The sequence below is a fragment of the Mus caroli genome, chromosome 14, assembly GCF_900094665.2.
Source record: "Mus caroli chromosome 14, CAROLI_EIJ_v1.1, whole genome shotgun sequence".
In the NCBI taxonomy this organism is placed as follows: domain Eukaryota; kingdom Metazoa; phylum Chordata; class Mammalia; order Rodentia; family Muridae; genus Mus; species Mus caroli.
Window position 1 is genome coordinate 112,010,063 of NC_034583.1, and position 8,405 is coordinate 112,018,467.

The window sequence follows — 8,405 nt, forward strand, 5'->3', positions numbered from 1 at the left end:
CTTGCCAGCACCAAAAACTGGAATTCCCTGTATGCGCCTCACAGAATCACTATCTGAAACCTGAGTTTGGACCAAACCATTGGTCTCCAGTAGGTCAATGTGCATTTTTTTTTTTTTTTTTTTTTTTTTTACTTCAGCTGGACAGTTCCCTCTATAAAGGACACCGGTCCCATCTCAAGGCATAAGAAGTGTCATAAGTAAGCTCTGCTCACAAAGGCCACAACCCAGAGTCCCCATGAAACAAATTCCTTCTTCCTTACTTGTGCACCATTACATGATCATTCTAACAAGTGGTGCTGAAAACTCTGAGGCCACAAACAATCCATCTGATTGCAGAATGACTGCAATGGTCCCCACTGCTACCCCCCCAAAAGGAGCTCAGAATGCTCACATATCTTCCCATCCATTATGCCAGGGATAAAGACTGGGCCCTACACACTTAGGTTGGGTCTGCTCCTCTCTGTGTGCAATGGCTCTGACCCTACCACCAGAGGGTGCATGGCTACTGCTGGACAGCTCATCTTGCCTACACTAGAGACAAAGTCTGTTTGGGCTGCAACTGTTATGGGGACTCAGCATCAACAGCAAGGCAACATACTGCTCAATATATTATATTGATGAGAAACCTGGAGGTTAGGCGTGGTACCTGATGGTCACTAAGTTGCTTTTTGAAGAGGCAGGTGTACTTCCATTGCTGTCTGTGGTCAGTAAAAAATGCAATCTAGTGGCCAAAGCCAAACAACTGGAAGGAGACAGTGTCACAGGTAGGCCTCATCCCTGGCAGCTCTTTGAAGCCCTCACCCCTCATCTAAGTAAACAGGTACTGCATCTTCTTAGAAGAACCAATCATTAGCGTGTCTGGGTACCACTACAAGAACTTTAAATCTGACTTCTGCTCTGCTATTCACTATTAACACACAGCATCTGGCAAGATACTTCCATTTATTCCCCTCAATCTATAAGAGGGGGTAATGAACCTACCACAGGAAAGGAGAGGGAAGAACTAGAGTGGAGTGACTTGCCACTATGTTATATATTCCACAAGAGCAAAAGCGTAAAAAATTTGTAAGTCTAGAAAAATCTGTAAGAAAGTAACTGTAGTAATTAGTGAGTGAAGGAAAAATAGAGCAGGTGAGAAAGTTACATTTTTTACTGTAGACCCAAGTTCCTAGTACATATAAAAACCACATCAAACACTCAGCACTTTATAAGAAAATCACCCAGTGTGGTGTGGAAACCACAGAGGTCAGCTGATAACCGCTGCATGCAAACCACTGCAACTTCCTCAGGTCAGATGATGAGGTTTCCATGGAGCTTCACTGTAACAGTCCAGGGGGTTGGCTGGGCAATCAGTCCGGCATAAAATGTGCCAAGCATGCAGTGTAGTTTCTAAGGTACACTGTGATTCTTATTAAATTGCTCATTCCAGAAACCAACATTTAGAAGCCAGCAATAAATGTTTGTGTGTGTGTGTGTGACACTCACATGCATGATGCATGATGTATACCCTAGCTGGATATAAGCGTTGTAATTTATTAAGGACTGACTGGCAAGCCCCAGGGTGGAAGTCTTTCATGTCTTGCCAGTAACCACTGGTACTTCGCGTGCACTGTAGGTGATCTCAACCTCACGCTCCCTGGATGTGGGCTGAGATAGCTGTCAAGGTGATGAAGTCTGCAGACAGCTAAACCCCTTGGAAGCCCAAAGACTCCTGAGCAGCACCGTTTTCTGCCAGGACTGACACCTGCTGCTGCCTTCAGGCTAAGGACAACCCTGTGAGTATGACTATCATTAGTAGCCTTGCTACTGTGATCACGTGGTACCCCTCTAGATTCCATGGTATATATTCCATCCCAGGTGTAGAGTCCCACTTTTCTTTGCTTGCCTGTTCCCTTGGGCTAGCATGCCGCTGGCAAAATCCTACCCTTCTTATAAAGCTGTCAAATGTCACTTAAACTGTGAAGCCACACCCACATTCTCCCAGGCAGTCTCCCTTCCAAATCCACTTGCTTTACTCCAGTTATAACAGCAAGTGGCTTGCCTGTCTGATTGCCTGTGGGTAAGTGTCCCTAACTGACCCCTCAGATTAAGTTAGGAGGAGCTGTAGCCTATGGACTGTGGTAATCATAACCCACAATCCTCCAGGAGGTTCTTAAGTGTATTATAGACACTGGATTTTCTGTTATTGCCCCAGAGGGGAATTTCTCAACTTTAAATATTTGATTGTTTGATGCTTTGTTATGGAGACAATGTTACATATCTCAGGAAATGTGCATTTCTACTATTAGACAACAGTAGCACCTCTATCCAAATGGGTTACAGATGTTCTCAAATGACTTGGGAGACCCCCCCCCTTTAAACCAGTGCTACTCAGGGTTCAGCCCCTGGAGCCCAAACTTAGATCTTGCTAAAAATGAGGAATTAACACCGGGCAGTGATGGCACACACCTTCAATCCCAGCACTTGGGAGGCAGAGACAGGCGGATTTCTGAGTTTGAGGCCAGCCTGGTCTACAAAGTGAGTTCCAGGACAGCCAGGGCTATACAGAGAAACCCTATCTTGAACCCCCTCTCCCCCCAATTGCAGAATTACAACCTACCCAGGCCTCTTGAGTCAGGAGTCCTGACAAGAGCAAGTAGCAAGCCATGAGCCCTTTTAACATGTTTCCCAGACCTTTTGGACACTCTATATACCTACAACATCACCCTTGGCAGCAAGCTTGCATTTAGCTACATTGTTGCCACCCTGCTTGGCTTAGAGGAGCAATTGAGAACTGTCCTGACCAAATAGCAGCAGTACCCAATGACTCTGGAGTGGTAACACGTGCTGGGTGAATAAAAAAGAACCCTTTCCAGGATGCTTCCAGCAGGGGGCCACCTGGCCTTGCCTTGAGTAACTTCAGCACAGGCCTGAACATCTCATGACAACCCCTTTCACTCTTAAACTCTGGTCCATCAGGAATATTATTCCTTAGGCTGAGCACAAGCTTGCTTCTCTAAATTTCATGGCTTGGCTCCAAGCTGTTCAGGTGGCAGAGGGCCTGGTAGTCAGTGTTTCTCCACTAAGAACCATTTCATATTTATCTCCTTCTATCAAACAAATGAAGAATGGCTTTATTTTTAAAAAAAAATGACATATATAAGTAATACTAAAAGATGACAATCAGAACCACCCCCATCTCCAGAAGCCTTTACACTAAGCAGGATTCTGAGTTGAGGCTTTGTGTGTTTCAGACCTAGCTAGCATGAGGTACCCCATCTCACTTCATTCCCATCGTGCTTGCATGTACTGAGCACAGAGCCTAAAACTTATTCTGCTCGATTCTACCTCAACATGTTACCTGGATGTGATTTATTTATTTTTAATTATAAAAACTTTATGTAGAGAACTTGCAAATAAAAAAACATTACACAGTGAGATTAGCCGGGTCCAAAGTCTGTGTATCTCAATGAGCTTCTATGGTTAGCTCAGCTGTCCTGAAGCGGTGGAATCTTGCCCTGGGTTTTACGTTCAGTACCAATTCTATTTTACCAATATTTTTATAGATTTGACTTGTAAATCATTCTCCCTTCATACGTCTCACCTAAATGTAATAAAATCTCCTAAATTATTAATTTCAAAAGCACATGTCCAGATCACTTTAAATCTTCCTAGAAAAATGGAATTACTTTGTGTTTTACTTAAATATAATGTGGATGAAATTTCCCCCATGGGGGTGTAGGAGGAAACAAATTCCCAGTTCCTCCGTTAAAACATGTAATTCTCAAAGACACCCTATTAACACAAAGCTAAATACTATGTACGTGTGAAAATGAGAGGCTCACATTCCACTAGTCTTGTCTAGATTTCAAAGCAGCCTCCTTTAGAGATGGCGAACACTCTCAGTGGGCTGCATGGAAACAAGACAGGAAACGCAGCCTCTGGCTTCATTGAGCTGTTTTTCCCCTAGGGTCACTCTAGAGCTATACTATCCCTTTTGTGCAGGTTGGTTTTTGTCAACTTGGCACAATCCTAACATATCTGGGAAGAGGGAATCTTATCTGAGAGAAAGTCTTCACAAGGTTGGTCTGAAGGCCTTTGGGTATTGTCTTGATTGAGGATTGATGTAGGAGGGCCAGCTCACTGCGAGCAGTGTTGTTCCTGGGCTGGTGGTCATGAGTTGTATGAACAAACAGGCTGAATATTATCTTCTACTATCTCTGCTTCTGTTCCTGCCACCAGCTTCCTGCCTTGAGCTCTTGCCCTGACTTCCTTCAAAGATAGATGGTTATAGAGGGCGATAAGGTCTTGTACACATGATAGGCACTGGAGAAGCCAGGGAAGGTGAAGGAACACACAGGTTACCTCTTCAATGGAATAAGGTGCTTAGCCGTTCTTCCTGGAATGCAAGGAATGATGTAGTTTTTACAACCTGATGATCCTTTGCTATCTGATGAGACAAACTCTGCCTGTATCTTCCAGAATTTTTGTTTTGACTTACCCCAGACTCTTTCCTCCTAAGTCTTGAGCACTGTGTTAGACCCTAAACCATTCTTATGAGTGATATCCCATGTGCTTTACTAAGTGACTTAAGAGCCTAAGTGACTTCTATGTTTATCTTAGGGCCAGGCCAATCCTGACACCCACAGGCCTTATGTTTAACTCAGACAAGCTCCCTAGACCCTAACTTCTTGGGCACTATCTCCAAGACAACAACATCCATTCTTGTGAAAGCAGCCAGATGTACTTGGTAAAGAATCTCAATATAAACATCTTAAACTGCTGTGCACTTGCACGTGGGACTCAGTTGTTACCAAATTTTTTTTTCCAAAATTGTGCTGTGCTTAAACACAGCTAAAGTAAAATGACCTGGGCCAGACTCTAGAAGTCCTTCCTGGTGCAGCACCAGTTACAATAAAATCCAGCGGAGCTGAGTTTCATTCTTAAGTCACCCGGATGGTTTTTGATCACCACAGACTGTGCTGTGGAAGTTACAAACTGAAACAAACCCTTTCCTCTCCACACTCCTTTTGGCCATGCTTTATCACAGCCATAGAAGCACTTAAACCTCCTCCAATTTCACGTCCTTCACCGAAATCCTCCCTTAGGCTTCTGATATCAGACACCCAAAAACCTGCCTGCCTGGTGACAGCACTTCTCTGCTGAAGTTACTTCAGCTTCAGTAACCAAAATCAGCGGCAATTTCAGATCAAAGGCAAGACTTCAATGGTCAGTTATTAACCCAGTTGACGGCTTCACCTGCAGAGAGCTACACTCCAGACCTGTTCCTATATAAAAGCAAGTAATTAAAGCTAACGAGCGCTTGGACTTTATCTAGTCCCAGCTGAGATGTGCTGCACTGCCACACAAGAGTCTGAAGACTTCTGTGTGAAAAAAATTATGTGTATTTCACATTTTATACTGATTCCATATAAAATTGTATTTCTGATAGACTAAAATCATCTCACATTTTTTCTTTTTTTTTTTTTTTTTTTTTTTTTTGAGACAGGGAGACTTATACTCCAGCCTGGCCTCAGACTCACTATGGAGAAGATGACCCTTGATTTCTGATGCTCTTGTTTCCAGCTCTTGAGTGCTAAGATTACAGTCCTGGTTCTTGTGGACCTGGGGCCTGAACTGAGGGCTTTATGCATGGTTTGCATGCGCTCTAGCAACTAAGCTACATTCCCAAACCACTTGTTCCTGAAACTTAAACAGTGGGAACTGAAAAAGGAAAAACAAAGACAAGTATGTGCCTGTTATGTTTCTATATATGGCAGCTTCTGTAACCTCAGAATCAACCTCAGCTCACAAGTGAAACACCTTGCACACTGCTTTGTCTACATTCCATCCACACCTCTGAGATCTTGCAAAGTATGAAATGAGTCTGCTGATTTAAATCTAACATTTTCTCATCTACTCTTTGCCACCGAGCTATCAGTATTTTATCAGAAGCCTTAGGACTAAACATGCGTATGTGTTAGCGTGTCTTCCAGCATCCAAACTAGAAAACTTTACCTTTTAAAATCGTATCATCTGGGGCTGGAAAGATGGCTCACCAGTTAAGAACATTCATTGTTCTTCTAGAGGACCCAGGTTTCATTTCCAGCACCCACGTGAGGTATCTCACAACCACCCATAACTCCAGTTCCAGAGAACCCCTATGCTCTTGCACACAGGTGTCTGCCTGCCAGCCTGTGATGCACACACATACACTCGGGCACATACACATACACACAAAATAATAAATGGATAAATCTCTAAAATTATTTCATATAAATCAAGGGGTTCTTCTTCACAAATGTGTAGTATGCCTGGACATTATAAACCAGAGTCAACTAATATACAAAGCATTGGCAAAAATGCTTATATTACAGGAGTGGGTAGAAACTTAAACTGAGAAACCTGTTCTAAGTTCTGGGACAACCCCATCTACTATAGTTTTTAATCCATGCAATCACCCTAAATTAAGACTTACTTTTAATCTCGATTCATCGAAGCAACTAAGGAGGTCAACCTGCAACATAACCTAGGTGAATTTGGATTTCATGGGGTTTTTTGTGGCTGTTTTTAACCAGGCAACCAAATGCTAGAAACTCTCATTCCAAGTATTTCATCGCAGTGACAGAAACACTAGGCTACCTTGCATATAGAACCAAGTTAATGGTTTATTTTAGCTCCATGTTTACTAGAAGTCTTTTACATTGCCACATTTCTTATGCAACTATGCAGCAATACCAAAAAGTTAGTAATCTTCTCGGTGTGAACAAATACAGTTAGAAGACAAGTTCTTTCATTTTTAACTTAGCCTTCTAACCTCTTCAGGATGGAAGTATCCTCATCGTGTAAAAGGCTAATTTTAAATATATATATATATATATATATATATATATATATATATATATATGTGTGTGTGTGTGTGTGTGTGTGTGTATAAAATGCATATAAAATGTAATAATTTTCAACCTAAAAGCAACTGTGAGAAACAGTAACCTTAAAACCAACGTTGCATTCCATTTATGAATAACCCAGTTACAATTTTATGAATAATCTTTGTGTAGAAATAAAGTCTCCCTAAGACAGTTAATTCTAACTTGAATGCAGCTCTCTATTCAAGTATCTACTGGAATTCATGGCCCTAACTTTGTCCATACTGTTAGATTTTTAAGCTCAGAAGATGCAGGAAGAAATAACAAAACCATCTGTAGCTATTCTGTACCTTTCACGTGGAGGAAAGCCACTTTCCAGGGCAATAACCTAGCACAAGTGCCAATGGCATAAGACTCAGAACATGGGAGGTCCGCCCCACTCCATATCTCTATTATCCACGATGACACAGTCCCTTAGGTCAATGGAGGCAAAGGATGAAGGAGCGAAGGGAAGAACTCCAACCAGCAGAAAGACACTTGTCAGCACTGACACCCACAAGTGCCAACAGATGTGACCAATTTAATGAAGCATTCGTCTCTGACTTGGCACTCCTTCCAGAGGGAAGCCCTCCTTTCAGCAAGAGCAGCACATTGTACAAGCTAGCCCTCTTCACCACCCTCTGCCTGGCAGCTCTGCGGAGCGAAACTGGCACATCATGGTGTGTGTGGGAACCGGGCCATCACGACAGGTGGTCACAGTTCTGTAGCTGCCAGAGCTACACAATGAGCATCAGACTCGTGTTCCAAGTACTGGAACCAACGGAGCCTGCTTCCATGCACAGAATGAGAGTCAGACTTGCTGTCCTCACATAGGGGACCATGTAAAGAAATTCAAGCAGGGGAGGAATCCAAAGAAAATGAAGGCAGAGAAGAAAGAGACAAACAACCCACCAGCAATGACCCCAAACTAAAAACAGGTGTCTGTATGGCACAGCCATTTACTTTTTATTATTTATTTATTTATTTATTGCCAATTTATTCATTTATTTATAAAGTAAGTTCTTTACTATAGTCTAAGCTGGCCTCAAACTCACAATTCCTCTTCCCTTTGCCTCCAGAGTATTTGGATGACAGGTATGTCACCCAATTGACTAGGCTTACTTTTTAAGCATCATGATTCTAAGTCAAAGGAAAAAGAAATATCTTAAGCTAAATGTAAAGGAATGAAAACTCTGATTTCCTGGCTGAACCAAAACAGGACAGCAACAGGATAAAGGTTTAACAACAACAACAACAACAAACCAAACCAAACCAACAAACAAAAAACAGGCTCTGAGCTCTTGTTGACTTTTGGCTGAGCTGAGAACTTAAAGTGTATGCGCTACAATGTAACAAGACCATCCCTCAGGGCCAGGCGTGGTGGTGCAGGCCTTTAATCCCAGCATTTGGGAGGCAGAGGCAGAGGCAGGCGGATTTCTGAGTTCCAGGCCAGCCTGGTCTACAAAGTGAGTTCCAGGACAGCCAGGGCTACACAGAGAAACCCTGTCTCGAAAAACC

The 8,405-nt window shown here is 42.7% G+C and overlaps 1 protein-coding gene across 8 annotated transcripts in view; it reads right to left on the reverse strand.

The window, feature by feature from the left end:
• Positions 1-8,405, reverse strand: part of Tmtc4 (transmembrane O-mannosyltransferase targeting cadherins 4) — a 63,629-nt gene that overhangs the window by 32,520 nt on the left and 22,704 nt on the right. The window lies entirely within an intron of this gene.